Source organism: Neophocaena asiaeorientalis, unplaced genomic scaffold, assembly GCF_003031525.2.
Source record: "Neophocaena asiaeorientalis asiaeorientalis breed wild unplaced genomic scaffold, Neophocaena_asiaeorientalis_V1.1 scaffold317, whole genome shotgun sequence".
Classification (NCBI taxonomy): domain Eukaryota; kingdom Metazoa; phylum Chordata; class Mammalia; order Artiodactyla; family Phocoenidae; genus Neophocaena; species Neophocaena asiaeorientalis.
This window is the reverse complement of record NW_020173114.1, coordinates 905,615-924,172: the sequence shown is the minus strand read 5'-3', so window position 1 is coordinate 924,172 and position 18,558 is coordinate 905,615.

Below are 18,558 nucleotides of genomic sequence, written 5' to 3'. Positions count from 1 at the left end.
TTCTGGTATTTACAATTTTAAAGCTAGGAGTGAACAATCAACAAGATTTGGAGAGCAGTGAATGAAGGAGTCAGTATGTCTTTTGAGTAGGGTTAAGGAGAGTTAAAAGGGATTGTCATTGCTTACATTCCTTCATCATACCAGGCAGGAAAGGGGTTCCCTTTATTTCCCTGTGTAACACATCCCTGAAAAGAAAGCCACAATCTTCTCATCACACTATTGATCTCATTACTGAAATTAAACCTCTGAGCCATAACAGGGCATAGAAGCAAGAGAAGAAATTTTAGCGATGTGGTGACTTTATTAAATGTTTGAAAGCCTTAGTGCCAGAAATTACAAGTGCAATCATTGGTCTTATTTTCACAGACCATTAAGCAAACAACCTGCTTCTGTTTGGACTATTTTATTTGATTCAGGTAACATAAAAGACTTTCATAATAAGAAATCCATGAAGAAAAGTTGACTATCAATATGCTTCCATTTAATCATGTAAACTTTCATATAAATAATATAGCTATATATTGCAAGCTGTGGCATTTACACTGGGCCATCCTTAAGATTCGTGGATCTTCCCACAGCCCTCAGTTGGTTCTGGGTGATCAGAGAGTGCAATCTTCACTAGAAAACTTAGTTAAAGGCTTATAGGGATAAATCCAAAATGGAAACTGTAGTGTGAACTCCATTTACTTTCAATGCTTGAATCGCTTCGGTGAATTGCAATTCCCAGAAAGTAAAGGGCTAAAGGAAAATAGTAGCAGTACATTCAGTAAAACCAAAGATTAGACTATGAATGAAGATTAGACTTTCAATGATTTTTACTTATGCACACATATTAATGTCCGGGAATTAGATAACTACTGATAAATGAAATGACTAAAAAATTTAAAGATAAAAATGCAGAATAAGGTGAATTTGTGTTTCTTTTAAGGAAATAAGTATTCTTCATAACTCTTTTGGGGTAAAAAAATAATAAAACTCTACAAAGCTGGAGATAAAAATAAATAACACCTGCTTGGTAGGTGGTATATTATGAGAATTTGTATTTGGCATTTAAGTTTCTTAGTGGGTGAGCAAAGGACAGGTAGACCTCAATGTGGAGAAGAATATTGCAGTGATGGGTCTTGTTTGTTGTGGTAGGAAAGGTCAAGAAGCTAGATGATACTTATAAAAAGTACAGTTGTTAGAATGTTAAGAAGCCACCTTTGCTGACCCATTCTAATCATCTACCATCAGTGACACATGCAAGTAGTCAGGGGAAAAAAATTATAATCATCACAGGGATTCAGAATTTTACCTAACCATAGTATTTCTTAACTTGCTTCCAAGTTGGCTCAGGAAGTAGAAGTAAACAATCTCTCTAAGTTCTCAAGTTCTCCTCTGACCAGGTCCACCAGTGAGTAATAAGGATAAGGAGAAATGATCCTTCAGGAAGAACCTTAGCCACTGGACCAAATACAGGATCTATAATTATAAGCTCTTACTCTTTCCAAAGGGGGGGGAAAAAAAAGTTTGCTGGATTAAAAACACTTCCAAGAAATGAATGAGGTGATATGGAAACAAAATAGTAAGAGTAAGAAAACCAAGATCTTCTGATTAGGGGAGGGGTTGGGAGGTAAGAGAGAAGGGATGCCTAAGTCTCATCCAAAGACTGCCCTTAGAGAGGCTCCAGGAACACATCTTTGGCCACTTGTGTTTATTTAAGCAGAAACTCATGTGCATCTTTGGGCAGTTTTGTGAGTCTACTGTAAAATTTGCATTATGTGCAAATCAATTGTGATCAAATAGTGATCAATTTCATCTTTAAGCTATTTTGAACAATTTCATAGTGATAACTGACTGAGATTTTCTTTGGATTTAAAAATGAGCTATTTTCCTCCTTATCTTTGTTATTGTATTCTACTTCTGCCAACAGAGCCTACACTGAACGAAACATATTAAAAACAAAGCCACCTGCACTTGGTCTTCTTCACTTCATGCTGAGTCACTGGCTAGTTCTCCTTTTGTTGGCTTTTGATCCCAGGTGTAACCCCAGCCTCTGATCCCCCTTGGCTATTCTCTTAAAACTAAGCTTTCCATCTTCTTGACATTTATGCCTCCTTTTCTTCTGTCTTCTGTTCTCACCAGCATAAAGGATCTTCTGGAAGGTTTTAATTTGCTTGGATTTCCTTCCTTTAATACTTCTCTTGATTCTGCAGAGGATACTTCCATGTCCTGGGCCCATTTCATTTGGTCTCTCTTTTAGACAATATAGTTCTAGTTAAAAAGGTTTCCTTACACTAAGATGTCATCAGCCAATTCTTCTTGCACCTCAAATACCAATATCAAACTTTCCTCTAAGACATCACTGAAGCTTCATCTTCGAGCATACTCCAGAATTTATGTCTAAATAACTGCAGGGATTGGCAGACAGTTCTTTTAACTACACATTTCAGAACCTGCCTCCAGTTTGTTGAAAATGGAACATCTCATGCAAGTAGTTTTACAGATGCAGCTGTGGAGAACTCAGTATCAGGAAGCAGATGGGTAGCGGAAGGGGAAAAGGGGTATGAGATGTTTGCCTTTCGTAGATGACAAAGAAAAAAAATGGAAAGAAAGACTGCCACCATTCTGAGAGTCATTGTATGGAAGTACAAAAATATCCAATTGGGAAACATTCAATTTCAAGCTCCTCCCAACTCTGGATATTTTGTTTCTAGATTTGCCACCTCTGCTTGTGATCTTGAAATGGTAGCTAACCATTTCCAAGGTTAGTAGTCATAAATCATCTCAGAAAGCAAACTACGTATATATTCTAGATACCAACAGTGATGAGAGGGAGAAAAAGGAAGCAACAGAATTGTTGGTATAGAATAATAATAACAGCTAATAATAATAGGAGACAGAGAGTGCCTCTTGACTGTCGAAGGACTGCTCTTGATGACACATAGAGCAGTTCCTGGACTTGATGGTAGAGAATACATATCTCTGGAAATCAAAGCAGAACCTAATTATGAATGAAGTCCAGTGGATTTCCCCCTTATGACCTTGTCCCATTATTATTGTTAATGAATGCCTTTTGCTATTCATTAGGACTTTGGGGAGCCAGCTGCATAATAAGAGTTTTGTGAGCTCCAAAAATTATAAGATATTTAGCATCTCTGCACTTACATCTTCTTGTAACAATGTATTTTATTGTTTGGAGAAAGAAGGAGTAAATCTACCTGAAGCAAAAATGATGAAATATTTTAGTAATGTTTATGGTTATGTGTGAATACACATTTGGCAAATTCCATTGCTGAAAGATTTGTATGTGTGTCGTAGTAATGGTCTTCCCCTGTTTCTCCTTCTAATACTCACTTTTCTCTTCTTTCTCCTATGAGCAACGTTCCTCTCTTTCCAACCTCTTCACTCCTCTGAAGAATAGAAGATAAACTGAGGTTGACCACTCTGGTCCTTGGGAGGAGAAACTTCTCTTTGGATACAGGTGATTAAACAACAAAAGGACTTGCTACCCACTCATTTTCCATTATCTCTGCATATCAATGGCTTTGTTTCAAAGGCAATCTTATAAGAAGCCCCAAAGAGGCAATTTGCCAATGGCAAGCAACTATATCAAACCTGGCCAACCTCAAAGGGATTTTGGATTAGACTATTGAGAAAACATCAGAAACAGAAGCTTCCATTTACTCTCAGCCTCTTACTGCTTCTAGTCGGGGTGAGGTAGTCCACACAATAAAAACCCAGGGCAGCAAGGCTGTTGGAAGAAAATCAATAGACCCCCCAAAGCTTCAAGTCCAAGTATGTGCTCTGGAATCAAGCAAAGCACCTGCTGCTTAGAGCTTTCTGGTCATAACAGGTTTAAATGAAGAAGTTATTATTAACCTGTGAGTTTTCTGATGGTTGTGGATTGAAAGGAAAGTCCTTGCTACTGTAATTCTAATAGAAGTGGTGATGATGGTGGAGGTGTTGCCTGTGTGTGTGTGTGTGTGTGTGTGTGTGTGTGTGTGTGTGTGTGTGAATATTTAATGCAAACTTATTCTTCAGCTAGGAAGTTCTTGGCAGGAATTTAAAATGTAAGGGCTGTAAACTAACACGTGTGCTTTGAACAGTGCCAGGTTTACAGTCAAGAGCGGGCAGTACATGGCACTATTAAGGATAACAAGAAGAATTCTCTGATTGGAACTCTAATAAATGTAGTAGCATGCTGTAATAAAGAGCACTAGAAAATGGATGAGGTATAACAAAATTATTCATAAAGAGAAATGGAAAAGGATGTCATGCTGAGTGGTTACATGCAGTTATATAGACACTAACAAGGTGATCACGAGAAGCTGAGTGCTAGGACGTTCACATATGTTTTCTAACTAGCTCAAAGAGAGACTGTTTTTATCTTGAAGAACAGGAGACCCTGGAGTTAGAGGTGTGTTAAACCTTGCTACTGATTTTTAATAATTCAGAGCCAAATAACAATAACGGTTCATGTAGGTCAGTTTAATGAACAAAGCAACCTCACTTCAGGTTGTTTGATGGAAGGTTCTCTGCCGAGTTGCCAACTGGTACACTTTACGACTATCTCCAGGGCTCTTTTTGATATGATATTATCCTCCTCACATACTGTGCTTTCTATACACCAAAATATAATGTGATGCCACAAGCTAGGATGAAAACACTAAAAGAATTTTCAAATGAGCCCGTGAGCTCTTGCTCTGAAGCTGCAGTAATACTAGAAAAACAGAGGCAGCTGCCCTGCTCACATACCTCTCAAATAAAGTTTTCTGGGAATTACAATAATTCAAAGAGTTGGCAAGGAAGTCTTCTGACGATCCTTGGCACTAAAGAGAGTTTACTCACAATATTTTCATTATCTGATGCTAACCAGCATAATACGGCAACAGATGCAAGTGCTGTTAAACAGACTGATTGTAACCAGTTCTATTAATACATTGATAAGTAATCATGTTATTGACATGTAGGATGTGCAGTACCCTCTCTTTCTGCAAATTTCCTTTCATGATAAATTTAAATAGTACAATTATACCAGTGTGTCTTAAAGTTAACCCATGAAAAGAAGTTTAACTTATATATTTGAGGTATTCAGACTTTTTTTCAGACCAAAATCATATCAAGAAGGGGCTAGGAGTATTGGTGGCAATGTCTCAAGCCAATAAAAATCATTTTTTTAACATCTTTATTGGAGTATAATTGCTTTACAATGGTGTGTTAGTTTCTGATTTATAAAAAAGTGAATCAGCTATGCATATACATATACCCTCATATCTCCTTCCTCTTGCGTCTCCCTCCCACCCTCCCCATCCCACCCCTCTAGGTGGTCACAAAGCATCGAGCTGATCTCCCTGTGCTATGCAGCTGCTTCCCATTAGCTATCTATTTTACATTTGGTAATAAGTCCAAGCGACTCTCTCACTTCATCCCTGCTTACCCTTCCTCCTCCCCGTGTCTTCAAGTCCATTCTCTACGTCTGTGTCTCTATTCCTGTCCTCCCTCTAGGTTCTTCAGAACCTCTTTTTTAGATTCCATATATATGTGTCAGTATACAGTATTTGTTTTTTCTCTTTCTGACTTAAATGGATTGCATTGAATCTGTAGATTGCTTTGGGTAGTAGAGTCATTTTCACAATGTTGATTCTTCCAATCCAAGAACATGGTATATCTCTCCATCTGTTTGTGTCATCTTTAACTTCTTTCATCAGTGTCTTATAGTTTTCTGCATACAGGTGTTTTTTCTCCTTGGGTAGGTTTATTCCTAGGTATTTTATGCTTTTTGTTGCAGTGGTAAATGGGAGTGTTTCCTTAATTTCTCTTGCAGATTTTTCGTCATTAATATATAGGAATGCCAGAGATTTCTGTGCATTAATTTTGTATCCTGCTACTTTACCAAATTCATTGATTAGCTCTAGTAGTTTTCTGGTAGCATCTTTAGGATTCTCTATGTATAGTATCATGTCATCTGCAAACAGTGACAGCTTTACTTCTTCTCTTCTGATTTTGATTCCTTTTATTTCTTAATAAAAATCTTTGAAAGCACTTTCCTACTGAAACTGGCCCTTAGGGATGTTTCTTTGAGATTCCATTTTAATTGAAACTCTGAGCCAGTTTTATATGAGGGGAGGCCAGAAAACCCACTAACATGGAATGCCTCACGGAATTCTGCAGCTTTGGCTACACAACCTTCTTGACTAACCTGAGCCTCACAGAATGGAGACTTATTTCAGTTCCTCTCCATTTTAGGAGCCTTGCATGATATTTGGTGTGCTATTTAGCAGTACTCACGTAAAGAGTGGGCAATGCGTGTGTTTCAGTGCATTGCCTTTTGGAATATTTCTTCTACTGTTTTCTCTGCTCTCCTCTGGCACTTCAAAATGTACACTTACATATTTTGGAAACACTTAGGAAGTAAAGGTACAGGCATGATGAGAGGGCCCCCTTAACAACTAGCTTCACCTAGATGTCACACCTCACCACACGATATTCAGTTACACTCAGCCTCTCTTGCCAGAGGTTCCTAATGGCTTTGAGGTATGTTCCATCTCTCTCAAGTGCCACTTGCCCTGAATTTATTTAGTGGGGTTACAGGCCTGGAACAGAGGCTGGGTTCTTACTCCTGGGTTATAAATACTATCATTGTTCATGCACTGGTTCTCCAAGGCAAGCCACCTGCCCAGGGAGGGTTGGGTTTCTCAGAGAGTTTTCACACTGAAGGTTTGCTGTTGTTAAAGCATTAGTGAATGGAAAGATTGAGGGCAGGGGGCTGGGTGTGGGGTTCAAATTGAAAAACCGGGTACCTATTTCTTAACTTGGAAAAACACACCATCCTCTGCTCTCCATGAAGAGCCCTGCACAGTGGGTGGAACAGGGGACAACCTTCATGCTGAGAGTGAGAAAGGGCTACATTTCTTTCCCAATCACATTAATTAAAACAATATAGTACAGTTGTAAAACTTATAGTTGGCAAGCAAATTCACCTACTTCACCTAATTTGAGCTTCATAACACTGCAAGCTATGTATTGTCAACCCCATTTTATAGGTGAGAAAAGCAAGTCTTTTAAACTATCAGATTTGCCACCCAGGAGAGAGAGAGTTGGGAGAGTTGGTATGGGAATTAAGGCCTTCTTTTTCTAAGTCCATTGATTTTTACTTCCAAAAATATCTATAGGTCCTTTGTCAGATGTTAGCAACTTTACTTAGTTCTTTTCATAGCTACTATGGGAAACAGGAAGCAGAGATCTCATGGATGAAGACATAGGCAGGTAAACTTGGAGCAGGCTGTGTAGATCTTTGCTATGACCTCATGCCTGGGTCGATTTCCAGGCCCAGGGAAGCCAGGGCACCAGGGACTCCGGGAAGGAGCAGATAGTAAAAGTTCCTAATAGAAGAGGAAAAAGGAGCTTGGATAAACTCTCAAGACCAACTTCTCCTTCTCAGGTTTGCCTTGGGGAACAATACAATGAGAGCTGATTGGTGCAGGCCTTAATGCTTTGTAGCGAAAGTGAATAACACTTATTGAGGGGAGACTCATACAAGCGAAGCTTTCATTTCCAAGGATGAATTAGAATTCTGCTTAAGTTTCCTGATTCCCTATCTCCCTGGGTCATATAGGCCAATAGCTAGTACGGTAGAACCCTGGTACAAGTTCTCCTAGAGAGATTGTGTTAAAGAAATGAGCACTACAGAAAAAAGGAAAAATGATAAATACCAGAAAATGTTTCAAAGACACTGTATCATTGTTACTGGGAGGAAATGTCACAGGTAACTTCAGACTAACTGTTTATATGGTAGAAAATCAATTTTGAAAAATGTAAGCAGTGGCTACTGAGGGACCCTAGCTAGGGTTTGAAATAAACCTCCTTTAATTAGAACATAATTATTTTCTTTGGTTTCTAAAATATTGGCTATCATAACCCATAAAAATATTTATTTAATGCAGCTGACCCTAACCTGTTTATCAGATATAACTGTAGCCCCAGGCAGGAAATCCTGGCACTGGCTCACAGGCATGTGGACGATGCCTGCCGCAGGTGGAGGGCATGTCTTGCCGAGACACACTGGAGAGGGGGTCACAGTGAGAAGCCTGTGGAAGGCATGTACCATCTCATTCTCCATGCTGAATGCTCACCAACCTTGCCAGCCACATTTTATCTATGAAACACTTTTATGGTTCTACAAAGCAGGACACACTCATCAAATGAATTTATTTTAAATACTGAAGCCAAATTTAACATTTTCTTTGCATCAGTGACATTTTTACAATGAATCTGGATATAGTTTCGTACCCACTTCCAGTCTGGAAAAAGACCTATCTCACTAAGTATTTGGTCTACCCACCTTCCTCTGTGAACCACTGTTAAGGCATCAACTCCCTCACCCAAGGGGGTGTCTCCAAAATCTACAGCTCAGTATGTATTTTCAGGCCTGAGAATTGAGGCTGCTAAGTCTGTTGTTCTTTACACCCCCTGGCCTGTGAGGAATTGTCACATTCTAAAGAATTGTATGCCCTTTAAACTTACTTTTACATAGTGAGAAATAAACAGAGTAGGCACTCAATAAAGCTTTTGGTTGTAAATGACTAGCTAGGTTTTGCTACCTAGATTAAGCTTTGACAACATAAAATGTAGAGATTTTTTCAATGCTTTTTGATAGTGGCAATTAAGAACTAGTTAGTGTAGCCGACAAGTAAGTAATTTAATGTGGTTTGAAGCTCAAAAGAAGTTTGGAATTTTTTAAACCTTCTTTATTATGAAGTATAAGGCATACACGAAAACCCCACAAATCAAAAATGTACAGCTCAGCGATTGTTCATAAAGCAACACCTCTGTGACCACTGCCTAGGCCTGAAAATGTAATGCGTGTTAGAGTGTTCCTTATAACATTCATTAATTAATTTAGCAAATTTTTTGGGGCGTCCCTACTATGCTAAGCACTGCCCTAGACATCCTTGTAGTCAGTGGGAAAGACAAACCATATGCAAATAAATATATAACATGCTAGGCAGGTATGTGATATAAAGAGAAATAGAGTGGGATAAGGGAGACACAGGGTGAAGCTGCAGGGCCGTTATTTTACATGTAGAGCTACCAGGAGAGCCTTTGGAGGACAGGGATCATGTTTAGTTTTAGTTTGTGTCCCTGGGTATCTCACCAAAAGTATCAATTAATAAATGTTTCTTAGGTACGTTGGACAATGATGGAATCAAGTATTCATGAGAGAACAAAGCAACCACAAAAACAAACAAACAGAAGACAGCAAAAAACAATAAAACAATTGCAAATTGGTTGGCTTTGGAACAACAAGACTAGGCAAATGGCATTTTGCTTGGGGTAGAAGAAAAAAATAACCATCAAATTTCAGACAATTTAATGGGCAGGAAATGTGATTTGTTTTCAGGCACTTCCTTCTGAACTATTGCACTAAGCTAAGATTTTACAATTTCAAGAGAGCTCTAAATGCAGGCACCAGACTATAAAATTTGGACCAAACAGTGTTCATCTAAGCATGGCTGTCCTTCACCTTCTTAAATGTTTCCAAAAATCGGTGACTGTGTATTTTAAAACTCCAGTGGAAGATAAAGAAAACAGTAGGCACAAAGTAGTACAAAAGATTAAAAGCTCAAGTATTTAGTTAAATACTCTTCAATTTTAATATTGGCATTGCTAAACAACCCATCAAAGATCACTTTAGGTCTCTGACGGTAAGAGGAACTAACTAGAGAGGGAGAGACTCTTCCTTTAATTCTGAGGGCCCAGGTCAATCAGGAATGTTACTTGGCCAAAGCTGCAGAACCCACATTAGAACTGGCTCAGTTTCAATTAAAATGGAATCTAAATGGAAAATTTCAAGGGCCAATTTCAATAGTAAAAGAAATATTTCCAGGCTGTTTTTTTTGGCTTAGGATATATAAGGCTGTAGCCTTTAAGGACACTGTAAAAGAAAGAGAAAGAGAAAGAGAGAGAGGAGGGCGGGGGAGGGAGGAGAAGGGAGAAGAGAGGAGAGAAGGAAGGAGGGAAGGAAAGAAGGGAGGAAGGGAGAGGAGGAAGGCGGGAGGGATCTTTGATATTGACAATTTGAAGAATGTTAGAAATTTGCAAAAAACCTGAATTGAAATGTCTGGAATTCTTACATGGCTCCTTTATTATGTCAGTTAGAAAATTATCTTCATGTTAATCTACCTCTGTATTTTGTTTCTTTTTTATGTCCAGTGCAAAATGATACAGTATTCTAAGCAGTGTGCCCCACATGTAGTAGTCCTTCAATAAATACACCTGATGACATTGATTTTTACTAAATCTATTTCCCACTTCCTTTTTAATGACTCCTAATAATCCTCAAAATTAAGTTAAATCAATAGTAACACAAGTGTGGAATGTAGCATTAAAAAAAACTTCATTTAACCAATCATTCCCTCCATCAATAAATATTAATTGCACTTCAGTCAGTGTGCTGGGGTTTTAGCTATAAATAAGGCATATATGGTCCTTGGTCTAAGGATTATAAAGTCTAGCCAGAATGATATTTAACAACAATCATTATTATTGCCTTGGTCATCATCATCTTCTTTTTCTTCATCATCATCGTTGCTAACACTTTTGAGAATTTCTTCAGTGGCAGGTAGTCTTTTAACATTTTACATATATTACCTCATTTAACTTTCACAGAGACATTTTGAGTAGACAATATTAGCCTCATTTTTCTGATGAAGAAACTCAGGCTCTAAAATATTAAGAAATATGAAGAGTGAATTTCAATACACTGCTAAAGTTGTTATGAACCATAATGTGATGGTTAAAATGGTACTAAAAGCAGCTATCAACATTGAGAGAGAAAAAAGACCAAGGTTCCTTTACCTCCGTATATCCTCCCTCTGCTTAAAGAAAAACATATCTGACAGTCTTTAAGTACTTTTATTTTAACGTTTATCTTTTACTTCCCTACATTTTCAAGGAGAGAAGCATTGGTGATAATGGTTAAAGTGTTTTATATACTTGATGCTTTGGAAGTTATGTGTTAAGATAGGGAAGGTAATACAGATTATGTGATGTGATCAAGAGCCTTCCAAAATGAGGGAAAGGGCACACCAATTGAATTGTAAGCCAAGGCGCTCTCCTTGGGAATTTAGAGCCCTGTGTTTCATTTTCTGACCTCACTAAGTAGACTTCCACACCAGCCAAGCCTGCCATTGGACAATAACTGTGTCCAGCAACCCCTGGGACCCAAAGAATTTATCATTTACTCCCGCTAGAGAGATTCTTGGTTGCTTGCATCCTGTCTTGTGCTGTGAGGTCTAGCGAAGCCAAAGGGTTGCTAATTGCCATGTTAAATTCTCCTGGCCTCAGCTATTCTCTCTCTTGTGTCTCTCAATCTCCCAATGCAATTGGGGACATTCAGAGGAATTTATCTGCACGCCAGGAGCTGAAAAAGCATTTACTGCTAGTTTGTCTGTATCAGCAGAGGAGAAAGGTGGTTTTAGTCAGGGTGGCTATGCTCTGCATTTTATGATGCTATTTCAAAATAGGAGTTTGCAATCTCCTGCCTACTATAAGATAAAAGGGAAAGGAATTTACAACAAGTCGTGTTTGGGGAAACAGTTTCTTGAATTTAAGGTTATCTATCAAGATAACAGTTATTACTAATGCCCTTACCTGATGTTGTCTAAATAAAGTCCATTAACTGACTTTACAGTCCCAGGTCCAGTTGCAATAACTTTATTATAGTTGTCAATACCCTGTTGAAAATAATAATTCTAGCATTGATTTCTACTTCTGATTTGCTTAAAGACCCTTCGGCATCTCCACCGAATTTAAAAAATCTGTGACATTGGGTAAAAGATTTTAAAAGTGACTGTGTGAACAAAGTCCCTAGGTGATCTGCGTTATGCAGTATTTTAGACAATTTAATTCTGTTCCACAAAATATAGAAACTGTGACTCGGGGTGATTGTTGTTTTCTCCCTCCACTTTTAAGTTTAAAAATATTTTAGACAGCATGAAACGCATTTGCATCATTTTCACAAACATCATATAAACATGGACATGCCTACTGTCTCATGGTTAACCCGGCCACCATCCCTGATCTGACCTATACCTTTTTAAGTTGACCTAAGAACACAAAAAATTCTTCCTGAAGCTGACTCAGTGTGAAGTACTAACATTTCTTTTAGTGAGACATATATTTGATGGGAAATAGGCTTTTTTTCAAAAATTGGAAAGAAGAACAGTGTTATATACATCACCAACCAAACCACTCTTTCCTCTCTGGGCAAAAGTGAGAGAGGTGGTATGCAGGTATCAGGTATATTTGAATATCATATTACTGACACGTGGTGGAAGATGTGATTGATGCAGGTACCACAGTACAAACCATAGTGAAGGTCTCTTCCAAAGGAACATGAATCTGAAGGACGGTTTTGCTCTTGGCAAATCCTTTTTGCCTCATTTCTGCTTTGTATGCTTCATTTTCTTTCCAAACCAGATGGTGGGGACTAATGTCCACAGTCCCTGAGCAAGAGGATTGAAAGATTTGGACTTTATTCCTGGCCTAGCCATCCTTGTTCTCCTCCCCAGATATGTTTTTTTTTTTTTTCCTCTTTCAGTTAGGACTTAAACCCAGAGTCTCTTTAGAGGTCACCTAACATGGTGGAAAGAACACCAGCTTTAGAGTCAGTGAAACCTGAGTTGTGGTCCTGACTCTGCCACAAATAAGGTGTGAGACCTTAGGCAAATTATTTATTCTTTTGGAGATTCAAATTCCTTATCTGAAAAATGGAAATAAGATTGCCCACCTTGTGGAACTGTTTGTGAGAATTTAATTAAACATCATAAATATAGTGACCAGCACAGTCTAAGTTACATTGTAGGGACCCAATTATAATAATAATGGAACACAAACAGATAAGTGAAAACATAGTGTATTGTGATCTGGTATCTTTTTTCTTTTTTCAGTGGATGCAATGTCACTTCTGGAGAAATAGTATTTGTCTAGTAAAAGAGGAATTTGTTTTCAGATACTTTCCCCCTTTACTAAATTACAATGAAGTTTATATTATTTCTCTGCTTCTTTGATGCAAGCAAAGTGGAATAGTGAGGAAATTAAATGTTAGGTGAGTCCAATTGGAAAGCTTAAAAAATAATTGCTTTATAGCCTGTTTAGGAAATGTAGTGATTTGATTTTAATTTTCTTGTTTAAAGGATAGTTTGAACGCCAATCAGCTGTTTGGGCAGTTTGGTCACATTTTCAGCTTCTGTAATATGTGGGGTTAAGTCAGGGTGACGTCCAAGGTCGTTTCCGTCCCTGAAGGCATTATGATTCTGTGATACACATATTGGGGGGATATGATCCTGAGCTCCCTGAACTCAGGAAAGGACCCTTCTTTTCATACGACTAAGTCATTTCCGGATCGCAGAAATCACCCATGACATGGAGGCTCACATACGCTGCCCCCGTCAGCCTCCAAGAAAAGGGCAACCCTCAGTTTACCTCCAATAAATTTATTTTGAGGATTGATGTGAGACAAGGCATGAATCCTAAATTTTCTGCTTAAAAAAAATTATAATATTATTTTACAATTTAACCACCAGTGTTCAATATTGAAACAGATGGCAATATGATGTGCTGAATTTACTCAGAAGTTTCAGTCTTAGGTTTTTTGCTGGCTGTAACGTTTCGCAGTGTCTTAACTTCTCTATCCTCTGATCTTTCATCTATAAAAGAAAGGGTTTCAAGTAGTTGATGCCAGATTTTTCTTCAATAGTAAGTTATCACAGTAAGTATAAAAAGGAATAGAAGAGCAGCTCCCTGGATTAATCAGTTTTATGATTATAGGTGAGACCTTGAAGTTTGCCTGAATTCAAAGAACTGGCTATGTGACCTTGGGCACTTTAATTTCCTCACCTGTGAAATGGGAACACGAATAACATGAACCTCGGAGAACAGTTGTGAAAGTTAGCTGAATAATATACGTAAGGTGTTTGCCACAGCTCAACGGTAAATGTCAGCCACTGGTAGCAGTGACGATAGTGGTAGGGACCAGGAATTAGCTCTTTCATTTAATTTTCATGTCCTGCAACTTTATTAATATCCATATTTTATAGAAGAAGTAACTGAAGGTCAGGGAGGTTAAGTAATTTTTAAAATGTCATATGGCTAGGAAGTGACAGTCAGATTTTGAAACTAGGTCTGTTTAATTTTAACCAGTAGGAAAGATATTTTCTAGCTCTATAATTCTGTGAAAATTCTATTTTGATTAGAATTACAAAACGGCACTTTTGAGTTAGTTGTTCTATATTTTTGCTCCCAAAGCACTTTATGTGTGTGTGTGTAGCAAAGCATTCATCATGTCCTGTAACTTTGATTGTTCCTTTACTCGTCTGACCAACAGCAGACAGGGAGATTTGAGGACAAGAATCTTGGTTTATGAGGTCAAGAGACGTGGATCCTGGCACACAGTAAGCATATAAGAATTGTCTTTTCCAGGGCTTCCCTGGTGCTGGTGGCGCAGTGGTTGAGAGTCCGCCTGCCGATTCAGGGGACACGGGTTCCTGCCCCGGTCCGGGAGGATCCCACATGCCGCGGAGCGGCTGGGCCCGTGAGCCATGGCCCCTGAGCCTGCGCTTCGGGAGCCTGTGCTCCGCAACGGGAGAGGCCACAACAGTGAGAGGCCCATGTACCGCAAAAAAGAATTGTCTTTTGAACAAAATATATTTTAAGAAAATAAAGCGTCTAGAGTGAAACAAAGCAGAACAAAACAGAAACAATTTCACTGGGTTAATTTGGCTTCATGGAAAAAAATAGAAAAATAGAGACTACGGAAATAGGATTTTATCAAGGCAGAAGGGTAACAGACATTGAAGGTAAGATACTATTTAGCCTTGAGGCAGGAAATGGGATTCATTTTCAGGAACTTCTTCCTGAAACAATTTCCCTGAACTAAGATTTGACTGGTTCCTGCAATGAACATCATTAAAATTAATCAAATATTTTATATCCAGAGTAGTTTTAAACTTAGAGACCTGACTATTAAATTTGGACCAAACAGAGGCAGTTCAGTTTCAAAGACATTCTAGGAGAAATTCACTATGGTTGATGTTTCATATTAAAATTTATACCATCCATCATCCTAATAGATTATCCATATGATTTGTCCATCATATTATAAGAACAAAATGCTATCTTGCTTCCTTGATACAGTGTCTTAAAAAAAGAAAAAAGAAAAAAGAAGACACATCACACTGTTCCTTTTCGAGTTTTTTTTTGTTTGTTTTTTTTTTTCCTTTGAAGTTGTTTGTAGCACACAAGGTCTGGCATCAGGAATAATTACAGTAAACCATGCAGAAATCCCAAAGGAAGCAGGCAGGTAAGATAATGTTTGCTGCATTAGAAACTTAAGAGAAACTCAGTGTTTTAGACAACGAGAAGGTGAACAAACCCTAGGACGGTTAAATGGGTGAATCAGTCTTACCTGTCTAAATGAGTGTCCTCTTGCCATATTCTGAGATGTGATCATAATTATGGGAAAAGTTTAAGAGGAAATTTTTAATAATTAACAATGCTGTACTACACAATGCGCAGACAAAAGTTTTTGAAGATTATGACCAACAGTAGCTGTACACTAGGATCACCTGAGAAGCCGGTTGCCACCCCAGGTCTAAGAAGGCTGAATCTACAATCCCTACAGATGCATTCCAGCCTCTCCCCGAACAGGTCCCTTGGGAGATTGTAAGGGTCAATCGACAACATGAAGACCACTGACAGATAGGATCCTTCTAGAGAAAGTCTTCTTTTTCCTCAAACAGTATTTTAATTTTTTCGGTTACTTTGGTTTGTGTCAAATGCATCCCATGCATAATGCTTCTATATCCCCTTTCCTTATGAAGGCAGAATGAGGCAAAGTATTTAAAAGCAAAAATAGTGTGAAAATAAGGTTTCTGGATTTAGCAAGTAAAAATTTTGCAAACATTACATGGAACATACATATCCTAAACAATTCTTCATTATTTACCAGAAATTCCAATGTAAGTGAATGTCCTATATTTTATCTGGCTACTCTATGCAAAAAGGCATACGTCACAGCCTGGAGACAGCACACTATTTGCAAATGACCTCGCTTGTGAACTGATGCAGAGAAAATTACATTTGTCACCTAAAATAATGTAATTAATCTAAATCTTAAAATGTTTCCTTTACTTAGAAAACAAGAATTCAAAAAGTAACCTTAATAATGTAACAGTCTCTGTTACAGACTGGCTTTACTAGGTTCCTTAGTTTACCTTAATTCATGCTTTATTGCTGTGGTGATTGTTTTTAAAGAACAATGTTTTTAGTCAGTGAAAATAGTATGAAAGAAAGTTATCTGTCCTCCAGACTCAAGTTGTACTTAATTTTCCACCTAGACAAGTGAAGTGGCTCTTTAAAAAAATTACCAATACTAAAATGGACATAGCTACCAAGACCTTCAGGAAGTCTGCATAAAGTGGGTGATGATAAGCATCTCTCCTGCTTTGAGATCTGCCTCTGTGTCCTGAACAGGGCAACAGGTGTGGCCACAATTTGAACAGATGTTTCCACATGTGGGAGTTGGGGTTTGAGTCTCTATCTGCTGCCTCTGCCTTTTCCTTTGGGCCATTCATTGTGGCTATGTGTGTTTTCAAGCTGTCGAGCTCCTTTGCCTCACTTTCTGCCTCTATTTGGTAGAGCTGTGGGCTGTGGTGTGCTATTTCTTTCTTGCATATTTTTATAAGATTGTTAAGAACTTTTTTTTTTTTTTTAATTTTAGTCTTGCTGTTTTGAGACTCCTGAATCAGACTTTCTGGTCACTGTTTTAGGGTATGATTTTAGAGCAGAGAGAGAGAAACAGTAGAGGCATTATTCTTAAGGGGGGAAAAAAGCCTCAGCCAAAGGCAGAGATGACCTTGCCCTTGTTCTGCCTTGACACGGGGAAGTTGAACTGCCCCAGGAAGTCATTAACAGACCAGTAGTGACTGTTTTGTCAGGTCTTATTGTTTAATTAGATCACAACTTAGATCCCAATTCTAAAATCCTTTTGGCACATGCCATAATTCTCAGTACTTACTATCAAATACTTCCTAGCAGCTGCTTATGTAAGGCAAAAAGCAAGTAAATTCAGCATTTGAACTAATTTAATTAAAAAAATAACAGACTCTTAGAGTAAGAAGTTTCTAGTGGTCAATCACTCAAGCTTTTTATGGATGTGATTGCTCCCTGTGGCTCCAAAATGCTCAGTTTGGCTACAAGGCTTCCTTTGAATCACATTAAGTGTTTTGCACCATGTCTGGAGAATGACAAGTCTTCATCCACCCAAGCATAGCTCGGTTTGAAGATGCTTCCTCTGTTTTCATGGACTGTGACCTGACTGTCTCCAGACACAAAGCTGAATCAAAGTTCTAGACCTGAAGAATGAGATTTGTGGCAGACTTTAAGTATTTGACTCTGATAGCTCTGTCCCATCAGAGCTGGGCTTTCTGGGGGTGCATCACTGAAATTAATGCCATCCAAAAATTAGAAAGAGGGAAGATCTGTAAAAATCCCAGAAATTTCAGTTTATAAAACATTTTTCCTGCTCACCCAGTTTAAGTTTCAAGTGCTAGATATTTTCAGTATAAAATGCTTAAATGTTGGGACTTATTACCCTTTTCCAAGGACAACAAGCCAGAGACTGATAAATCTGATTCTTGAGATATTTCCCCTGGAGATGCAGCCTACATTCCATTTGCTTTTCATTCTTCTGCCACTGGTGATGCTTCTATAAACATCTTCCCTTTTCTTTTCCTCTTTCTTTCTTTTTAAAAATGTGTTAAAGTCCATCAATTATTTCTGTTGCTGGTAATTTCCTCCATAATCTCCGTTTTACCAAGCTCATCATGTTGGGTTATGTAAATATTTCCCTTTACACTTCTCTCTGCACTTACTGTGTCTGTAGAGCTGTGACTTTGCTTTTCCAATTTTTATTATTTGTTTTCAATATTCTTCCAAAATGTACTATGTTTTATACAAGTTGTATTAAGAGGATGGTATAGGAAAACTTAGGAGACACATTCCCTCAAATTGCTGAGGTTCAACGAGGGGTCAGGAGGAAAGTTTCTTGGCCGAGAAAGCATCTCATGTGTAGGACTCAAGAGGAGTGTGAGCAAGGGGGATAAACTAATGAAACTGCAAGTGTGATTTCATATGAAAAGAAAATAAATTGTGAAAGTTGAGCAATAGGTGATATGGCTAAAGAGAAAAGCAAGAATCAAATTGTAAAAGACATTGCACATCCCAATAAGGTTTGGTTTTTATCCTGATGGAAAAGGGAGTAGTAAAGGGTCTTAAGGAGAATGATCAAATTTCTGTTTTTGAAAGATCACTCTGGAAACACATGGGGAATGGATTAGAGTAGGGAAAAAAAATGGAGTAAGAGAGAGTGGTAGGAGGCTATTTTAGTAAATTAAGCAAAAAAATAGCGTCAAAAACTCAAGTAGTAATAATGCAAAAAGCTAGGCAGGTGGAATCCATGGTGACTAGCTGAATGATGAAAGTGTGAGTGAGTGACAAGGCAGTGAAGGATGACTC